Source organism: Crocuta crocuta, unplaced genomic scaffold (genome assembly GCF_008692635.1).
Source record: "Crocuta crocuta isolate KB4526 unplaced genomic scaffold, BGI_CrCroc_1.0 scaffold249, whole genome shotgun sequence".
NCBI lineage: Eukaryota > Metazoa > Chordata > Mammalia > Carnivora > Hyaenidae > Crocuta > Crocuta crocuta.
Genome location: NW_027533262.1, coordinates 85,006 through 107,764, shown reverse-complemented (window position 1 = coordinate 107,764; position 22,759 = coordinate 85,006). Strand labels below are relative to the sequence as shown.

Genomic DNA, 22,759 nt, shown 5'->3' with positions numbered 1-22,759 from the left:
ATGTATCACTTAGCTACATTGGATAAGCTTAGCTAAATTTTAGGGTATTCATCTGAGAAAGTCACATATGTGAAATGGTTAAGTTTAATTTGTTACCTGTATTTTGTGAGCAGACAGTGCATAATCAAATATCATAAAATGATATGTTACAAATTTCTTAACTTAATTTGTAATTCTATATAAATTTTCCTTTTTTTCATTTTTTATTCAGCTTTTCTTTTATTACATATCCTTTCTTACCATACAGAGTTGATAAGAAAGCAGTCTGACCAAATTTTTGCTTTCCTTTCCTCTCTCTTTGTTCCTTAAGCAATTAGCTTGAATATATTAAAGAAATACCCTTTGTGTATATTTTTGGAACTCTGTATTGCTTTGTCTTCACAATTCATGATGTATATAAAATAGTTGCCTATTTAAAACTGACATATACCATTAGTTCTTCTATTACCAATCTTTATCAATTTTTCTGTGAATCAAGATAAAAATTTAGTTGGCTCCTTTGGTTTCAAAGATGGAGTAACAGCTTTAAATTCTGTAAAACAGAAGTCTTTAACTTTCGTAAGCCAGAAGTCTTATTGGTGAAGAGAACAGTGTCCGGCAAAATCTTCACTTAAAAAAATACGACAAAGGCGTTTGTGTAGAGACAATTTTGAATTTAAATTAAGTGCAAAAGGAAGTATAGGCTGGTGAAAAGGAAGTACCTGTGAGACTGTAAGCGTCTTGAAGCTGAATTTCTGAAAGACCAGGTGGGAAAGTTGGAGCCTAATTAGAATATCATTAAAGCCAGAGGGGAAAAAAAGTATTCATGATGATCTGACACTAGATTAGGTGACCCTTCTAGATACTCTTTTTGTATTTCATGTATTACTGTTACTGTCCATTAATTGTTCTGCATTTTAGGTAATCCTTCTCTTCCTCTTCTAGAGGTAACAAGAGGAAAAAGGTGGAATGCATCTGCTTATTATGTATCCTCACTGCCTAGCAAGTACCTTGCAAGAAGTGAGAACTAAAAAATGTTTCAATATGAAAAAAACAATAGGCTGTATGCAACAAGTTTACATTTGAATGATGTATCTACTAAAGCTGTAGCTGTTCAGCAGCAACATTAGTTCAATCTGGAAGATAAAGAAACTTTTCTGGAGGGTATTTAAACTGTTTCTGGAGAAAGGAAGAGAATGAGTATTAGAACTTGACCAGTAGAAATTGCTGGAGATGTGACTATGTCACAGATAAAAACAAAAACAGTGAAGAGAAACCTTATAAAAAGGAACTGAGACTCTCAGAGGATTGTTGTGGAGGGTAAAAATAATGCAAAGTGTACAGACCCTGTGTCTGGCATACAATAAACTTCTACAAATAGTAGCTGTTATTGTAAATTTCTTTTGTGGCTCAACTGTGTGTAAGACAGTATGTTTGTTTTTGCCCATTTCTGTGCCAAATATGAGATTAAATTTGACTCCGGGTAACTATATGATTCAAACATTGATTGATTGATGACTGCTCCAAGAATCTAATTGCCTAAGTTCTATACCATTCATATCCTAGTAAGGCTCAAATTTCTTTCATTAAGTGGTTGAATAGCTAGGATTGTGTTGAGAATATCTTTTAGTCATTAGTGAGTGTTCTGGCCTCATGTGACCTTGAAGCCCAGGGAATTCCTGGTGAGTGACGACTTGTTTATCCTGGGAGAGTTAATTGCCTGCTGAAGTTCCCAAACTATAGTGAGTCAGACAGAAGAACATAAGCTGACAGAACTTAGAAGCCATCAGGCTAAATACTTCATATTAACTTCCCGGCTCCAGTTATTTGTCCACTACTGAATTGAAGACTACAAATCCTCTGTTTGTACAGAGCCATACAGAGAAACTTACAAAGAAAAGTAATCTTGACATTTCATGATGTGGTTGTGCAATTTTAACAGATCTTGAGTTTTATTTTTTATCAGACACCAAGTCCAAGGTGTGTGACAAAGCTTGAACTAAAGTCATCATTTTCAAACTGTCATTTAAAATTTTTGTTCTCTGACTTCATCCTGTCATGTAAATCATATTTCAATTGGGGTAAATACTTATAAAATGTGTATCAAAAGATGCCCTTTAAAAGGCTACCCATCTATCCAGAATGGAATCGTGGGTTAAGGAGAGATAACATACACTTATTGACTGAATGTTCCAAAATGAAATTCACAACCAAAGTATTAATATTCAGTTTAAAAGATTGAAGTATTCTTGGCATTAGACTTACACATACAATGACTTTATTGTATATATATTCCCTCAATTTTACACAAGGCATTGTAAGAAATTTTCTTTTCCTTACCAGAAATTATTTTATTTTTCTGAATTAAAAAACCATATGCAATGCTAAAAAGTATTTCATGTTTACCTTTATTATAGTTCTTTGATTTTTAAGTCTATACTAAAATAGCTAATGTCTACTTCTTATTATTAGACAACTTGGTTAATTTACTGATAGCTATAGCACCTGGAAAACAAGAAATATGATGGAGTCACTTGAGAACACTTTGGAAGTAGAAACATATTTCCAAATAAACTTAAATTTTCTAGAAGGATCAAGTGTTTAAGTTCAGAAATTAGGAAATAAAAAAATCATCTCCTAATAAATTCAGATTATTTTGTTAAGTATATGTCTTGTGAGTTAAAAAATAAACACTAATTTACTCAGTGTGAGTCAAGTCTTAGCCATTGATTAAAACTAACTTAAGAATGAGAGTCATTCAGAAGTAAAGCTGTAGCTTAAGTTCATCAGCACACTACTGACACTTGTAAAAATATTGAGGTATTTTGGAAAGTAGGGCTAATATTATTTGATTAACTCAATTCAACTGACTTATTAATACAATTTAACTTATTTGTTCATTCAATGAATATTCATCACTGGGCACATAGGGAGCTCCAACATTATTCTAGGTACCATGGATACAATGATAAATAGTAGAGTCGTGATCCCTACCTTCATGGAGTTACATTTGGATGGTAGGGTGGATAATAAACAAGCAAACACATAAACATGCAATATTATTTTAATAAAAGCAAACAGGGTAAGGTGGGAAAGTGTCTGGGAGTTTCAGAAGTGACAATTTTAGAAGAGTTGTCAAGGAAGGGCTTTCCGTGGTATCAGCTGGCAGAGAGAGACCTTAATGAAGTGAGGACTGAGTTGTGCCAAGGCCTGAAGCAGTGGCATCCCAAACACGGGGAAACCAGAGCACAACTGGTCAGGCAAGGTGCATGTGATATATTTGAGGAAAAACAAGACCAGGAGGACTGGAGCACAATGGGTGAAGGAAAGAGTGAAAGACTTGAGAAAGGAGATAAAGGCAGAAGGCAGATCATCTAAAACCTTAATAGGCCATGATAAGAAATTAGGGTTTTCTTTTCAGCCTACTGGGAAGTCTTTGGAGCTTTGGAGTAGTGAGGTAGAGGATCTGACGTATTTTTGGATAAGCCTTCTCTAAACAGAGTGTAGAATGGTGGTTACCAGAGGTTGCAGGGTGGCAGAAATGTGGAGATATTGGTCAAAGGATACAAGCTTCTAGTTATTAGATTAACAAGTTTCATTCAAAAATGAAATGGTAACTATGTGAAGAGATGGAAGTGATAGCTAATGCTACAGTGGTAATTATTTATCCATAATTTTAAATTTATAATTTTAAATGTATTTTATAAATGTATAAAATCAACAGGTTATATACCTTAAATTTTTTAAAAAAGAAAGATTCTGTGGTCATTTTGTGGAAGCTAACACTGACAGGTGGGGAGCAGGGAAGGATAAGATCGGAAATAGGAGGATGTATTAGGAAGCTAAGAAAGTTGTCCATGGCAACATTGGTACTTACGGAGATGATAAGTACTCAGATTTAGGACATACTTAAAATTAAAGCTGATAGAACTCATGAATTGGATGTAGGAGTGTAATGACTGAAAAAAATGACGCTTAATGTCTTGTTTTAGTATGTGTGTACATAAGAAAGAGAAAGAGAGAGAGAGAGAGAGAGATCCTGAACAAATGGGCTTACAGTCCCTTATTTGAAACCCTTGGGTTCAAATGTGACCCGAATTCTTAACTTTCAGATTTCAGAAAGATAAATAAAGTACCTCTCCTAAAATTTACTAATATTCCCAGAGGAATCTAGGGTAGCTCCTTAGACAAGTCTTCACTTAAATAAAGACAATAAATGACGTCTACTCATTCAAGTTAGGTTTTGCTGCCAAATGAGTTCAAGTCAGATCAGATTTTACTGCCAAATGTAAATGTTTGGTGTTGAGAACTTTCAGAGTTTCATAAGCTGTCGATAAGGGAATATTAACCTTTACCATTTCCTGAAATGGGGAAGATGGTGGTAAAAACAAAAAACTCTTTTGGGTCTATGAATTTTGAGAGGCCTATTAGACATTCAAGTGGTCTTACAAATACATAGCTGGACAGATGAAACTTCAACGCAGACGATATAAATTTGTGAGTCATCAAAATACAAATATATTTAAATTTTTTTAATGTTTTATTTATTCTTGATGGAGAGAGAGAGAGAGAGAGAGAGAGAGAGAGAGAGAGAGAGGAAGACACAGAATCAGAAGCAGGCTCCAGGCTCTGAGCTGTCAGCACAGAGCCTGACATGAGGCTAGAACTCACAAACCTCAAGATCATGACCTGAGCCAAAGTTGGAAGCTTAACACAATGAGCCATCCAGGTGGTCCTATACAAATATAGTTAAAATCATGGAAATAGATGAGATCATCTAGGGAGTTAAAAAGGGTGTAAATGAGAAGAGACTCAGAGCTGAGCCCTCAGGTACCCCAACAATTGAGCTTGTGAAGAGAAGTCATGGAAGAAGAAGGAGGAGTGGCCAGTGTGCTGTGGATCCTGGAAGCCAAAGATGACTGTTTTTCGAGAACGGCAAATGTCAAGTGTCAAATGTTGCTGAGCTGTAATGGAAATGGATTGTGTGTTGACCATTGGTCTTTGCATTGTGGGGGTCTTTAGCAATCTTGGAAAAATACTCCCCATGAAGCAGAAATGTTCCATTCATTGTTCCAGTGAAGGAACAAAACTCCTCATATAAGTGGGTAGAGAGAGGACTTAAGGTGAAGAAGTAGAAGCAGTATATACAGCTAACTGTTTAAATATTTTTTTATAAATGAGATTCTAAAGATAGAGTGATGGCTTCTTTACCCTTTGAGACTAAAGGAGTTTGTTAATATGGGGGATATTATTGGAGAATTCTGATGAGAAATGATGACAGGAATGATTCTGTAGGGAATGAAAAAATCAACACAGAGGAAGAGAGAGAGAGAGACAGAGAGAGAGAGAGATTGAGAGAGAGAGCGAGAGATCTCCTTGAGAAGCAGGAACTGCTTGAGTGCAGAGATTGGACCTAGGAACATGGGTGGCTAATCCCTGGTAACAGGAGGGAAGCAGAATGTTCAGGAACATTTGCAAGTAGGCAGGTGAAAACTTGGTGATAGTCCCCTCTGGTTACTTTTATTTTCTCAGTGAAATAAGAGGCTATTTGTAGAGAGGAGGAGGGGAGAGAGGGAGTGGAGATTTGAGGAGAAGGTGTGAAACAGTCAGTTCAGCACGGAGTGTGACTAAGGAAATGCAGTGGAACTGGTGGGCAGTGCTGAGTATCCATCTTGATCACATATTTAAAGTGAGATTGGTTTGCATCCCTTTTTTCCTGCTACATTCAGTTCAGCTGCTTCCATGTAGGCGCAGAGCAGATGTAGAGCTGGGTTTACAGAGTTCATATTTTTCCAGGAGATACCATTGCATAGATGAAGAAGGGGATAGCAGGGCTGAGGGCCTCTTTAAGGTTCAAGGTAAGGGGAGAGATGAGAATATGGGGGAATGATAGACAGTAAAAAAGTGGACAAGGTCAATGGATTGGAGGTAGAGAAGGGGATAATAACTTCTGAAATGAGATATCAGGGTCACTGAAGTTTTGTTCTTCCCAAAGAACCAGAATAATAAAATAGACACATATTATGTGTTGACAAGCTTATATAAGAAACACTATTTGTGAAAACGATATATAGTAAATTTTATTCTTTTCTTTGTAGAAACCCCTTTGAAATCTTTTACCTTTCATTACTAGGCTTTCTCTTCAAAACAGAATAGGCCATTAGGAGTGTGGCCATTCCTGCAAAGAAAACAAAGCTGGCAGATCTAATTTTAGAATGCTTTTCCTTGACAACAGCCTTTTAAATATTGCCTATATACAACAATAAAAATAGGCTTCAGAAAATAATGAGACTGTTTGGTTAAGGAAATTCAGTCTCCTTTACACGTGAACATTACAAGTGTTATGAGAACACATAACTGCTTTTCCTTCACCTTTCTTCAGTGACTGAAATTTTACCATTTGTAGTTATTTACAACACATTTCAATGTGTGCAGCAGTAACAATAGGCCAGGTGTGCGTGAAAGACATATTGTGAAATATGGTTTTAATCACAAGGATATGGAGATTGTTTTACTACATAAGGGTTTTTCCTCTGTTTGCATTAATAGTAGCTTTAGTTGACCTAAATAATTCAGACTTTAAGTTCCTTCTCGAGAGCGAAACCATTTTGTAAGTCTGCACACACTAAGCAAGCAATTATCCCTTTCTTTGATGATTTTAATACCAAGGGTGAAGTTTTTTTTAAATTTTTTTTAATGTTTTATCTATTTCTAGGAGAGAGAGAGAGGGAGTCACAGACTGAAACAGGCTCCAGGCTCTGAGCTGGCAGTCAGCACAGAGCCCGATGCGGGGCTTGAACCCATGAACCGTGAGATCATGACCTAAGTGAAAGTCAGACGCTTAACCGACTAAGCCACCCAGGCGCCCCCCAAGGGTGAAGTTTATCTTGGTTGAAATTTTGTAAAACAGTCACACAAAATAATGATACATAGTTGTGCACTGTGGTGTAAGTGCAACTGCCATTCGGTACCATATACAGTATTGAACTGATTGAGCAGAAAGAGATGCATAAGTCATGGTTTCCTTTGATTTTTATCACAGTGTCATCATACATAGAATTTTGTAGGTCATAATATTAACAGATTATAAAACTTTAGTGTAAAGGTCACTCGTAGATATATTTCATATCAAATTGTTTTTTCCAGGAAATTGAACCTTCTGTTTTTGTGCAACAAACTAATATGGGATAATTATACATGAATTATGTGAATATTTAAAAATTACTCTTCTGAAATGTTTGTTGAATTTCCTATTTAGCGTCGCAGGGTTGATCTTAAGTTTGGTACTAGGCCTTGCTTACACCCAAATAGTCTTTGCATCCTTGGATCCTTGGTGGGATATTCCCTAGGTAATACTGTGCATTTTATTGTTGGTAAATTCAATTTCCTTCTTAGCTCCTAGAGATTTCTCTTGATTTCCCTCCCTTTGAAAATTGGCTTGAATATGATCTGAGACTACATGGTTCCTGTTTATGTGGGGATCAAAGATGTACCTGAATGTCTGAAATTGCCAATCAGATGCTCTGACTGGGACTTTAAAGAAATAGAAATTTGGCTTCCTTGGTACTAATCCTATACAATGTATAACACTTCTACTTTCAAAAGTTAGTTCTAATTTTTATTAAAGTAATAAAATTGCACTATGGGACATGACAACAGTTTATTTTCCCTCAGTTCTTAGCACTACCTAGGTCTGTGTCCTGAGACATCAACTTTCATCTTTTATTTTTTTCTTCCTTTAAATTATCTATATTTCAAGATAATAATTTGTTGTAGTTGTTTCTTGATTTATCTATTTTAAGCATATCTACTGCCTTCATATAACAGTGGCTGAAAATTTAGCACTTACACCAAGCTCTAACCACGGCCCTCTTGAGTTACCCTCCCAGATTCTCCCGAAGTAGTTTTGTTACCTTTCCAGTCAATGAATATTTGGTGTTTATCATCTTATGACTGAATTGTCTTCACTTCNTCGGAGTCTGTGACTCCCTCTCTCTCTCTGACCCTCCCCTGCTCACGCTGTCTCTCTCTCTCTCTCCTAGAAATAAATAAAATATTTAAAAAAAAGCCCAAATTCAAAAAAGAATTGTAAAATACACTTCAATAAATTTCCCACATTTCCAACCACATCATGTGCTTTTTTTTTTTGTCCTACTCTTTTCCTTGGAGACACTGTCCTTCCAGACTTTGTTCCCAGCTCCATCTGGGGTTCTCCAAGCTTGAGGCACAGATGACCCTGGGATTGTTCTTTGTCTTCATTTTGGGAAATCCCTTTAACACCCTTATAAGTGGTTTCTTGTTTCCTGGATTCCATACTTTCTTGGTTTACCCTCATTTAAGGAATGAGTTTCTCTAATAACTTCTTGAAATAGAGCACTTGAAAAATACATTCATTTACAGTGCATTCATATATGAAAATGTGTTTATTCTAATTTGATATAGCTTGATTGGCTCTGAAATAATAAGTTAGTGATTATTTTTCTTAGAATTTTAAAAATATTGCTTCATTGTCTTTTAACTTTGGTATTGCTATCAAGAGGGTTGGTACCAGTTAGCCCTCATCTTTTCATGTGATGTTCTTCCCAAACCTCATGAATCAGGAATTTCTCTTTATTCTTTTTTCTTCTGAAATTTCATGATAATAACACTAGTGTGAAAATTTTGTACTGGGGCATTGGTTTGTCCTTTCAATCTAGAAATGCAGCCATGCCCTTCATTTTGGGAAAAGTTTTTCCATTTTTAATTTGATAATTTTCTTCTTTTTATTTTATTCATCTATTCTCTCTGGGATTTTTATGTAGCTCCTTCTGGATTAAGCCTCAAATTTTCTTAAATTTCCTCTCCTCTCATCCATTTTTGCTAAACAAAATAAACCTTGAATATCTTTCAACTCATCCATCTAACCTCATTCTTATTTTGATTCTTTTTTTTTTTTTTTTGAGAGAGTGTGTATACATACACAGGGGAGGGGCAGAGGGAGAGAGAAAGAGAGAGAATCTCAGGCAGACCCCACGCTCAGCATGGTGGGGATGGGGGCTGATGTGAGGCTGGATCTCACTATTCTAAGATCATGAATCTCACTATTCTAAGATCATGAGATCTGTGCAGGAATCAAGAGTCAGACACTAAACTGACTGAGCCACCCCAGGCACCCCCTTATTTTGATCCTTATTTATAGCACTCTTCTTTTGTTATGCATGCAACACTTTTTATAGCTCTGAAGTTCATTTTTGTTAACAATTTTTTTCTACTTGAATAGGCTCTTTCTACTGAGTTACGGTTTTCTGTGTGTTTGTTTCAGTTTGTCTTTCCTGTTAAAGACTTTCCTCAAAGCGGCTGTCTCCTCACTTTTAAAAGAGAGACACTAAAAAGCTGGTTGACTCAACATCACTCATCATCAGGGAAATACAAATCAAAATCATAATGAGATACCACCTCACACCTGACAGAATGGCTAAAATTAACAACTCAGGCAACAACAAATGTTGGCAAGGATGTGGAGAAAGAGGAACCTTTTTGCATTGCTGGTGGGAATTCAAACTTTTGCAGCTATTCTGGAAAACAGTATGGAGGTTCCTCAAAAGAATTAAAAATAGAACTACTCTACAACCCAGCAATTGCACTACTAGGTATTTATCCAAAGGATACAGGAGTGCTGATTCAAAGGGGTACATGCACCCCAATGTTTATAGCAGCACTGTCAACATAGCCAAAATATGGAGAGAGACCAAATGTCTATCAACGGATGGATAAAGAAGATATGGTATAGGGGTGCCTGGGTGGCTCAGTCAGTTAAGTGTCTGACTTTGGATCAGGTCATGATCTTGCGGCTAATGAGTTCAAGCCCTGCATCAGGTTCTATGCTGATAATATTTTTAAAACAGAATATTACTCAGTGATCAAAAAGAATGAAATCTTGCCATTTGCAACTATGTGGATGGAACTAGAGTGTATTATGTTAAGTGAAATAAGTCTGCCAGAGAAAGACAAATATCATATGATTTCACTCATATGTGGAATTTAAGATACAAAACAGATGGGACACCTGGATGGCTCAGTCGATTAAGTGTCTGGCCCTTGATCTTGGCTCAGGTCATGGTCTCACATTTTGTGAGTTTGAGCCCTGCATCAGGATCTGTGCTGATGGCATGGAGCCTGCTTGGGATTCTGTCTCTCCTTCTCTCTGCCCCTCCCTAACTTGTACGCACACCCTCTCTCTCTCAAAATAAATAAATAAACATTAAAAATTTTTTTAAAAAGATACAAAACAAATGAACATGGGGGCGTCTGGGTGGCTCAGTCGATTAAGGGTGTGACTTCAGCTCAGGTCATGATCTCATGGTTTGTGGGTTTGAGCCCCATGTCAGGCTCTGTGCTGACAGCTCAGAGCCTAGAGCCTGCTTCAGATTCTGTTCTTCCCTCTCTCTCTCTCTGCCTCTCCTCTGTCTCTCTCTCTCTCAAAAATAAGTAAACATTTTAAAAAAATCAGATGAACATAAGGGAAGGGAAGCAAAAATAATATAAAAGCAGAGAGACAAACCATAAGAGACTCTTAACAAACAGGGTTGCTGGAGGTGTGTGGGGTGAGGGGAAGGGCTAAAGGAGTAAGGGGCATTAAGGAAGACACTTGTTGGGATGAGCACTGGGTGTTATATATAAGTAATGAATCACTAAATTTTATTTCTGAAATTATTATTACACTATATGTTAACTAATTTGGATTTAACTCTTAAAAAAATAAATAAAACTTTAGTTAAAAAATAAATAATAAAAATAACCCAACCGATGGGGCACCTGTCTCAGTGAAAANTGGTTGATGCTCCGTGTAAATGGATAGTGTTTGTTGACTTGTGGGCTTCATAACAGACTAGGAGGTACTGAAGCATCTAATTAGGATCTAAATGCCAGTTTCTACAGGTCTTTTCTCTAAAACCATTTATTTTCTATTGGAAATAATCTAATCTCTGAGGTAGGATATTGAAATCTGGTTGCCCCCATTCAAGAACTGAGGGAAGAAAGGAGATGGGGGTCATACCATTTATTATTACACAGTTCGCATTTAGGTTTTTTTTTTCTTTTTTTTACTTAGTTTACTTTTTTTAAATATAGCGACTTACAACTCTCACCTCTTTGTCTTAGTTTCACCAGAAAATAAATATCTAGTCTTCCAAAATAACCTGAGAGCATTAGTTGCTGGGTACTGAGGGAGAAAATGAAGATCTGTTTTCCATATCTATTGGCTTTCAAATAAAACCTTACTTTGAGTCCCACTTTGATTCTCTGAATTCTGCAATGATGAGTGTCTCCATTTCTTACATCTTTTCATGGTTAAAAGTTGAAATTTCTGTTTCTAGCTGGTATTTTTCACTAAGATTTCCACTCCTCCATTTCAAACTTCCAAAATATGAGTTCATTCTCTTGTTTCTTGTTATGTTTTTTTTTCCCCAATTCTGCTTGTCTTTCTGGGAGATTTACAGCATTTTTATGTCCTATTATCATGTTAGAGGAGTTTTAGGAGACAACAATGATAAATACATGTTCAGTTAGCCATGGTTAACTGCACTTAAGTTTTACAATACTTTAAAAACTTAATTCGAATTTTATTTTGTACTTTAATTTTCTCACAAAAACTGATAGGTAAGACCATGTACTAACTCCATCTATCATATAAAGAAATAAAAAGAGATGATCTTCTTAAAGTAATTATATTCCAGGGTTCAATGCAGAAGACAGGAGCCGGGCTGCTATTTGAAACAGAAAAGGGGGCCCCCTGGGTCGCTCAGTCTGTTAAGTGTCCGACTCTGCTCAGGTCATGATCTCACAGTTCATGATTTCCAGCCACACATTGGGTTCTGTGTTGGCAGTGCAGAGCCTGCTTGAGATTCTCTCTCTCCCTCCCTCCATTTCTGCCCCTTGCCTGCTCATGCTCTCTCTCTCTCTCTCTCTCAAAATAAATATGTAAACTTAAAAAATTAAAGAAACAGAAAAGGATTCAATATGGATTCAATAGATGTTTATAAAATCAGGAATGTTTGTAGGAGCTGGAAGTTAGGGGCCACCATGAAACTGGCAAGTTAAAAGCTCAACACCACAGCTGTGATTCAGAGGCAGGAAGCAGTTGGGCTTCCATCATTAGTGACTACCCCATTGCCTTTAGACATCCATGGAGCCAGTGGCTGGATATGCAAAGGTGGAATCCAGCCAATACAATTATCTCATGGCCTTGTTTGTCAGCCAAAATTAGTAATAGGAAGATGGCTCCTCCTAACTTTGCTTTCCAAATATCCCAAATGCTTTGAGACTGCTTTTCATTGGCATTACCTAATTCATATCTACAACCCTAGCTAAAATGGTGTGGGTATAGATTTTAGCTTTCAAATATCTCCAAAATAGAATGACTCAATCTGAAGTGTCTATTGTGGTAATACAGATGGGTTGTGACAGAGTTAAAGCTGGATCTCAACTTTTGTGACTTTCAGCATTTTTTTACTGTATCCTTTCAAAATATTGGGGCGCCTGGGTGGCTTAGTCGGTTAAGCATCTTTCGCTTAGGTCATGATCNAAAAGGATATAATAAAATATTAATATTTAAATATTAAAACTATAAAATTACATTAAAATTTGTTTTCTAGATGGAATGATTATCTAAAATACACTAATGGTATAATTGTCATGTTCTTTCTAGGCTTTTGTTCTCAGTGGTATTTGCCAGTATCTAAGTATATAGGATAATATTTTGATTCTCATTACACAGAGCATACGGATGTTTATTATATACTTAACATTAAACTAGACTACTTGTGGGATACAGAAATAAAAAACTCAGTGTTTCCTTTAACTAGGTAGATAAAGCTAACTCTTATTAATTGATGGTAGCCACTAAAATATGGGATATATGTATTTTTCTTTATGAGTGATAAAAATACTAATATTTGTTGCTTGTCAAGAGCTCTGTATTTGTTATCTCATTAAATCTTCATACAAACCTTATAAGTTAATATTGCCATCTTCATTTTAGAGAATAGTAATAGACATTCAAGAGGGCTAGATAACTCCATAGATTATGCTAACATTGGACTGCAGAGTAGGATTTAAATATTGTGGTTTTCCTTTTATACTAGGATGCTTATTGAGGTTTGGGATGAACCTTGATGAAGGGTAGGATTTGGATGGGTGTTTCAAACTCAAATTCCAACAGAGGGCATAAATGAGGGAGATGGATTGGGTGGGGATTGAGGCAGCTTAGGGTATACTTGTTGCCCCTTGGGACAGCGGCCTCTTAGCTCATCTTCTCTTTGTTGGAGTATCATCAAATGGTGGTCCTGTGCTGATAAATAAATGAAATAAAATAATATTTTATTTTAAAATGTTAGCAAATAAACCAAGCTTTAAAAAGCACTGTTGAGACCAAAGTACACACCCCTGTTCCACCCATGAAGGCCAAGGACAATGCAAAAGGTGCTAGCCAAAGTCATATACTACATGCTGGGCAACCCATACAGGAAAACAGTGCAAAAATTAAATCTATAGCATTAGAAACAACCGTCATCTAATCTATATTGAATAAGATATTGAAAGGGAGGTATTCGGGACTTATTTGGAGGGAGAGCTAAGTGCTAGTATTCTCGTCACCTCCAAGGAAAAGTGTAAAGGTGAGAAACTGTGGCTGCTCCCACTTTTGTTTGTCCACAAGGAGGAGTGTCCACTGGGCTTTGCCACCAACATCAGGGCAAGGAGGAGTCTGCCCTCCTGCAGGCCAAGTGGACCATTGGAAAGAAGGCATCTTGGGTCAATTCAAAGGAGATGCTGCCCAGTATAATTGTCTGGGAGTCTAGCGCAACCCTAACAGAGAAACCTTGTGCAGAGTGGACCAGTCCCTGTAGGGAAGAGGGAGGAAGTCCTTAGTGGTAAGGTAGAAGACCAGCATGATTTGCCTTAGGAATTGTATGTCAGAGGGCAAGAGAGAGATCTCCAAAAATCCCGTGTGTATGTGGATCCCACTAGGGAAAAGTCAACATCTAGAAAGAACCAATACGGGAAAGCAATTATATTTGTTAGATAAAACTGTGCCCTTCCTCCTGATTCCCTTTCCTCTCTGGCCTCATAAACTACAGAGTTGGGAAAAAAGGAAACCCTAATCTGAAGCAAGTCTGAGCTTGAGGTTGGGAGGGTAAGGCTAGAAAATGCTTCACTTTGAAAGAATATGGAGTACTAATTGTTACATTGAATGTTGGCATTTTGACTTCTCAAATGAAACTCATCTTGTGACTGAAAGAGAACAGAAAATCTGTGGGACCTGGATTTCATCCCGTGGTAGAAACAAAGAAATCCAGAGGGTGGGTGTGGAAGAACAATAAGGGGGGAAAAAAGACTCCTTCCTGATTGTAGTATGCTTCTTAAACACGTGTCTGCAAGACACATGTCTGTATGCCAAAACTGTGTGTTCTCCATTTGCAGTTGCTGGGATAGGGAAAGATCATTGGGGGTGGGGCAGTATGGCTGAGCACGGGGTGGAGAAAGCATGATAGGCAAATACAAAGTAATAAGAGATGTAAAACTTTCTCTATAAATAGGCTGCATTCTGTTTTGTCTTTTTATTTCTTTTCATTGTAGAATCCAAGTGACTTTTTAAGGCCCTTACTACACATTTAGATGAGTTAACAAAATGGATGGTGCTAATGCTTTTAGACATGTAGATGGTAAAAGGTTACCTTGGCTTAGGAGATAGTCCCGTAAAGACCATTAAACTTACTTCAAATGATAATACATGACATGTTGATGACTCAGTAAATGATTTTGTATGTTCCTCTGGAGCCCACTGCAATTGGTTTTTTAAAATGTACATTTCTCAAGGATTTAACAAAATCACCAAACTAAGGAACATTATCGTTCTTTGATTACATAACTACTGAAGTTTTTGGAATTTGTTCACATACTGGTATAAAATGCATTGCAAAAGATAATTGAGAAAGTCTTCTTGCTGATTGAAAGTTTGTATAAATTAAGGGAGAATTTTTGTAATATATGGTAAAGAATGCTTTGGCTAATTGTTAAGGGTTTTGTTCTCTGAGTTCCTGGAGTGTTCTGTTGTTTGGGGCTGTTGTAGCTGCTGCAGTGATTAGAATGAGGCTAGCACAGAGTAGAGGTTTTACACAATAAAATAAGTGTGGTTGAAAAGGCTTCTGGTCCCTTGCCCAGTTGCTGTCACTGTAATAGAACATGCGGGCATTGCACTGTCTGACACTCTGAGCCTGGAAATTGTTTGTGTAATCCCCCACACAGTTAAGTTTGTGAGTAACAAAGGCAGCACTAGTGACTTTTTGGCATGTGGATATCTCTTGTCACAGAATCTCTTTGAGACTCAGACTTTATTTTAAAACATGTTGCATCAGATCAAAAATAAAATTCATTTAGCATTGTTTTGAAGTATAACAATAAATAACAGTTTGTAGCTCACAAAAGGACAGGAAAAATTAGTTCCACTAAGTGAAACTAATTCAGATGGTGAATATTTTTCTCTTGATCCGTGGTTTATTTTAAGATTATATAGACAAAGTTTCTCATTTATGTGATGATTTTATAACTTTAAACCGTTTATATTAATAGGTCAGACAGTTAAACTCAGAATTCCAGGAAGTTTGATAGAATCATGCAATTAGAAATTTATAAGAGGTTTAGATATTAGAGTCAAAAAGTACATAAAGATCTTCATTTATTCATTCATTGTCTGTCCATTCTTCACCCACGAAATCACTGATTAATTCATTCAATAAGATGTATTGAACTTCTACCATGTGTAGAACTTGAGGCTGGCTTTTTAGATGGCTAAAAAGAATAGTTGTAAACCTTAAGAAGTAGGACACTTAAAAGCCAACAAGAGAGTTAGACTTTGGCACAAATAATCACATAAATAATTAGACATGTTTATATATTTGAATGTATGTTACATATTTATATACATAAACACATAAATATGTATATGTGTATATATGTCTACACCCATAATCATTGTGTACATACAACTTGATGTCTGACTGCCTTGTTTTATTACATTTTATTCAATGCTGCTATATTTTCTTTATGTATTATGCTTTACATGATAACATGGAGCTTAGCTTACTGTTTCTATTGCTAGACAGTTATGTTGTTTCTAATTTATGGCTGTTATATGGATAACACTAAGAAACATCTTTCCAATATCTTATATTTTTCCTTCAGATAGATTTCCAGAAATAGGTTTTTTGGATAAAATCTAAATTTTAAGTGACCAACTTTCCATTACCTTTCTTTAAAAATTTTCAAGCCCACTTCTTTTAGCACCTCACCTCCAGGACATTTTCTACCCTACTGTGACCCCAAATTTATTATCCCTTTTCACTCTCTCTCTCATCTCCCTTTGTTCCTCTCAGGTGCTAATATTCCCCAAACAAGCTTCAGATACAATGGTCCATTATTATACCCCTTTCTTGTATGCTTATTAACCCTCTTGTTCCTTGCATGTACACACCTCCAGAATTATCCTACTCCTGGTTGAAGCATACTCTCAGATCATTTCATGCCTGCACTCATGCAGCTGAATGTGTCTGGAGAAAACCACACTGCTGTGCTGATTGCTGTTACTTTAAATGCATGACCAGGAACTCAGGTGTACCCTAACTGTTGCTGACAAACCCACTGTATTCCCTATAACCACGAATGACTATACTAGGCCTTCTCCTGTCTCCTCAAGCTTCAGATGCTTCCTTTCCCCTTGCTTCCCACTTTATCGAGCAAAGGAAGCATTAACAGAAGCCCTCCTCATCCATATCTACAACCCCACAGATTTCTCCACACCCATACTCTGCCTTCCCTTGTGTTACAATGAATGAATGATCTGTGCTCCTAAGACCACTAAAATGTGCCGCTCAAGGACAACACTCTTACAATTATGCCTGCTGTAGTTTGCATTTTCCTCTGTATAATTCTGACCAGCATATCAGTGTATCATAATATTTCCAAGTTAAGAAAATAAAAACCTTTGCAGCAATGTGGGTGGAACTGGAGGGTATTATGCTAAATGAAATAAGTCAGTCAGAGAAAGGCAGATACCATATGTTTTTACTCATGCGGATCTTGAGAAACTTAACAGAAGACCATGAGGGAGGGGAAGGAAGAATAAAAAGTTAGAGAGGGAGGGAGGCAAACCATAAGAGACTCAAACTGAGAACTCACATTGATGGGGGTTGGGGGAGAGGAGAAAGTGGGTGATGGGCATTGAGGAGGGCACTTGTTGGGATGAGCACTGGGTGTTGTATGGAAACCAATTTGACAATAAATTATATAAAAAATAATTAAAATAAAACCTTTGAAACTTATGTCATCCTCCATTTAAGTCAAATTTTGACTTGCAGTAAAACTCAGAAGAGCTGTCCATACATATTGTTTCCACTTGCTCTCTTTCAATTTGTTATTGGTTCTAAATAATAATTTTTTATATGTCCCTTTTGCCAATGAAACTGCTCTTCTTAAAAATCATCAATGGCCTCCATATCACCTGATCAACTGTTCACTTCTCAGCCTTCAGATCTCTTGGTTCATTAGCATATATTACCACTTGGTTTAATGTTAATCCTTGAAACACTTTCTTTACTGCTCCCAGAAGATCGCTCTCTTAGAAGATTGCTCTCTTGATACTTTGTCTACTTTGTTGACTGCTTCTCAGTTTTTGCTGATTTCTTCTTATTTTCCAACACATGAATTTTGGAGTAACCTCGGACTCATTTCTCAGGTTAGTTGTCTTCCCTGTGTTCTTGTTCCATTGAAAGCATCCAGTGTCATGGTGTAATATTCTATTACAGATTAGTGCCAATTTATGTTTCCAAATGACTTCACCAGGCTTCACAATCCAAGTTCTATCTTCCATCTCTTGCTGTTCAAACTTAACATTTTCAAAACTAAATTTGGTTCCTTACTTTTATCTCTCCATAAAATGGTCTCTTCTTATAGACTTTCTGATCTAGGTCAATGGCAAGTCCATTCTGTCATTTTCTTAGGCTAAAAGCTTTAGAGTCATCCATGACCTTTTTTTTTTTTCTCACAACCACATCTGAGTCATGAGGTAATCCTGTAGAATCTACCTCAAAATATATCTAAAGTGCAACCCCCACTCACCACCTCTAATGCAACCTCCCAAGTCCAAGCCACTATCATCTTGCCCCAGGAATATTCCCACCAGGCATGCCTGCTCTCTCCTTGCTTCCACTTATGCATCTATGGCCATTCTTCACACAGTGTTGGAGTCTTCTTTATATAGGGAAGACAGGGGGCACCTGATTGGCTCAGTCAGTAGAACATTGACTCTTGATCTTGGGGTTGTGAGTTCGTACCCCACACTGCGAAAAGAGATTACTTAAAAAATAAATAAAATCTGGGGAAAAAAAGAAAAGAGGGAAGCTAGGTCATGTCATGTCTCTGTTTAAGAACTTTCACTGGCTCTTTATCTCAGAGTGAAATCAAGTCTTTATCCTTTATGATTTGCCTCCTCCTCTACCTTTAGCCTCATGTCCTGCTATTCTTCTCTTTTCTCATCCAGCTCCATTTACATTGGTTTTCTTGCATCACCTAAACTTGCAGCACATTCAGACTTTAGGTCATTTTTATCTGCACTTTGTTCTAACTGGTACACTCTTGCCCCAGACACACATGGTATACTCTCTCACTTCCCTTAGGGCTCTACTCAAATGTCACCTTCTCAGACTTTCTTACAATACCCTTATTATCACTTTGCAATCTTTTACTGTGTTTTAGTTTTATTTATACACTTACCATTAAGCATATTATTTATCTGCTTGATTGTCTATCCCCTATTAGAATACAAAATTCATGAAAGCAGGCACTTTTATTTTTAGTTTGATCATACTCTTTCTCCAGGGCCTGGATCATGCCTGCAATCTAGTTGACATCCACAATTTTCTTGTTGAATGGGTGAATGAATAGCATTTATATATTCAGGTTGTTGAACTGTGTCAAATTGTGCTACATAATTTCTGTGAGCACTTCCATTGCATACTTACAAGCATTGCATATTATTTTAAATTTTCACTAATTTAGCAAGAAAAATATAATTACTTGTTTTTGATTACTTATATATTCTACCTTTCATTTCTACATCTTATGTATTGATAATTTTCAAAGGCTTGATTTGGTATAATATAGTAGACATGGATTTATTGATATTTTATTAATCGTGTAAAGTTAATATGTAAATCATATGAGTTAGCACAGTACAGTATTTAAATGGAAACAAAACAAAAAAACAATACTTTTTGGAATACCTGATCTCTCAAATAAGGTGGATATTTGGAGCTCATATTATTTTCTTTTCATGCATTGTCTCTTAGATATCATTCTGTGGTTTATTTGTGATTAGTTATTTGCTTTTCCCTTCCATTTGGATATACAAAAAGACACAGTTGTGAAGAATACACTGTGTGGATTAAATTTTGGTAAATTAAATTTTGACATAGGAGAAGATCTAGATGTACTCTAATGCTGTAGTCATTATAACTGAACCATACGGCTCATCACACTTTAATATTGACAGCTTGTGAATGGTAAATTGCATCTTGGTTATAACTTTCTGATTTATAAAGCTAATAAATGTGATGGAACTGGTTCTTAGTAATTTGCAGAAAAATAATAAGAGTTAATAATAACTGTGAAACTATATGCCTTGCTTAAGCCCCAAATTATGTGTGTTCTGTTTAACTTATACTTTTTTGGGAGTTCAGTTTTGTAAGCTGCTCTGATAAGATTTACTTATTACAAATGGCAATTACAAATAGTGTATTCATATCTTGACATATGAATTGAGTAATTGTTTGATATTTTTTCTGACATTAATTTAGGGAAACCCCTTTGAACATATTATTCATGAGCCTTTCTGATACAAAACCTTTTCATTATAAACTTTCTTAGGAAGCCAGCTTCAAATTAAAGTTCTTCATTTACTATTGACAGCTTTGAACAGCCTTATTTAGGTATAATTTACATATCATAACATTCATCCATTTTAAGTATACAATTCAATGATTTTTGTAAGCAAATTTATAGGGTTATGCAGCCCTCATCATGATCCAGTTCTAAAACATTTCTATTGCTTCAAAATTTTTCCTTGGTTCAATTTGGAGTCATTCCCCACTCCCATCCACTCCCAGTCTCAGGGAAAGGTTGATTTGTTTTCTGAGATGTCATATAAATAGAATCATGCAATATGTAGTCTTTAATATTTTTGTAGTGGATATCAAAAGGTTATTTCTTTTTATTGCTGAATAGCATTTGATTTTATGCATATGCCACATTTTGTTTATTCATTCACCAGTTGATGGACAGGTTTGGTTATCACAAGTAATGCTGCAAAAGAATCGAAAACACATGTTAGTTGCAACTGTTAAATTCAGAGGTAAGTTCATGTTTAATCCTTTAATAACTGCTAAACTTCCAAAGTGGCTGTATGATTTTGCATTCCCGCCAGCAGTGAATAAGAGTTACAGCCTCTCCACATTTTTACTAGCACCTGATAAGGCAGTCTTTTTGATTAGAATCAGTCTGGTGGGAGTGTAATTGTATCTCATTGTGGTTTTAATTTGCATTTCTCTAATGACTGATGATGGTGAATATCTTTTCATGTGCTTATTAGTCATTTGAATTGCTTCTTTGATAGAATGTCTGTCTATTCAAGTCCTGTGCCTATTTTTAAAATGGTTTGTTTAACTTCTTATTTTAAATTTTAAGAGTTCTTTATGTATTCTGGTTACAAGTCCTTTAGCTGATATATGACCTACAAATATTTTTTTCTTTGCTATTGCTTGTCTTTCAGTTTCTTGATAGTAATAGTGTCTTTGAAGACCAAAAGTTTCTAATTTTATGGAAGTCCAATTTATCTTATGAATTGTGCCTTTAGTGTCATGTTTAAGAAATATTTGCCAATCTTAAGGTCACAGGATTTTCTCATATTCTACTAGAAGCTTTTGTTAGTTTTAATCTTTACATATAGGTTGATCATCCTATTAACTAAATTTCTGTGTGTGTGTTTAAGTTTATGTTTTGGCATAAGGATAACCAAATGACCTATCTGGTAACATTTGAAAAGCCCATCTGTTTTCCACTAATAGCTTTATTAAAAATAAATTGATAAAAATGTAAGGATTTATTTCTGGCCTTTCAATTTTGTTCTCATTATCTATATGTCAGTTTTATAGCAATTTCAGATGTCTTCATTACTGTGACTTTAGAGTAAGTTTGATATCACATAGTGTAAATATTCTCACTTTGATCTTTTTAAACAAACTATTTTGACTATTCTAATACAATACAATATTCTAATACAATATTCTTTGTAATTCCATATCAGTTTTAGAATCAGCTTTCTAATTGTGACCAAAAAAAAAAAGAAAAAAAAAAAAGGCTGGTGGTAGGTATTATTGAATCTATAGATCCATCCTAAGGAAATGCCATGCTAACAATATCAAGTCATCAGCCCAAGAACATGGAAAGTCCATTAATTTTTATCTTTTTAAATTTTCGTTGGTAGTTTTTATAATTGTCATTGTATAAGTTTTACACTTTTTAAATTAGATTTATTCCTATTTTGTTCTCTTTGATATTTTGAATGGAATTTGTTTTTATTTTTTAAAATATTTTTTAATTTGAGAGAGAGGAAGAGAGAGAGAAAGGGAAATTCAGAATCCGGAGCCAGCTCTAGGCTCGGAGCTATCAGCACAGAGCCCAACACAGGGCTTGAACCCACAAACTGTGAGATCATGACCTGAGCTAAAGTCAGACACTGAATCAACTGAACCACCCAAGCACCCCTGAATAGAATTTATTTAATATAATAGTTCGTTGCTATAATAAAGAAATACAGTTGAATGTTAACTAAACTTACGGTGTAACCATTTCACAATTCATGTAAGTCATTATGCTGTATACCTTAAACTTACACAGTACTGTATGTTGATTACATGCCAATGAAATTAGGAAAAAGAATTTATAATATGAACTGTAGGACAATTGGAAATGGAGAGCTATAATAAAAAATAAGACATAAAAAGTAAATAAAATTGAATTTTTTATATTGATTATATATCCCCCAAACTTGCTAAACTGATTTATTAACCTCTGGCAGAGTTTTCTCTTACAGTGTTTAGAATTTGATACATAAAAGATCATGTAGGCTGTCAATAAGGCAGTTTTACTTCTTCCTTTCTGATTCGTATGCTCATACTTCCAGTATGATGATAAATAGGAGTGATGTGCAGAGGTCCTTACCTAGTTCTATCTTAGGTAGAGAGCATTCACTGTTTCTCTTAGATGTCTTTAAAGTTAAGTTCATCTTTATTCCTTGTTTGTTGAATTTTTTTTTGAATCATGAATATATATATTAGATTTTGTGAATTATTTTTTTCTGGGATGATGATATGCTTTTCTCTTTTGTTCTATGAATATGGTGTGTTATATTAATTAATTTCCACATTTTAAACAAATCTTGCATTCCTAGAATAAATCTAATTTAGATATTAAGTATAATCCTTCTATATATATTTTTAGGTTTGGTTTGCTGCTATTCTGTTAAGGTTTTTTAAAAAACATAAATGTTTATGAAGGATATTGTTTTGTAATTTTCTTGTCTTTTGATGCTTTGCCTGAGTTTGACTTTATGAATTGAATTGGGAAGTATTTCTCTGGCCTTTATTTGGTGAAAGAGTTTATGTAGATTTAGTATTAGTATTATTTTATTTTT

At 35.6% G+C, this 22,759-nt stretch overlaps 1 pseudogene; it reads left to right on the top strand.

Annotated features, from left to right (window-relative positions):
- Window positions 1-4,842: 4,842 nt before the first annotated feature.
- The window catches only part of LOC144217833 (peflin-like), a 39,873-nt pseudogene continuing 21,956 nt past the window's right edge, over window positions 4,843-22,759 (top strand).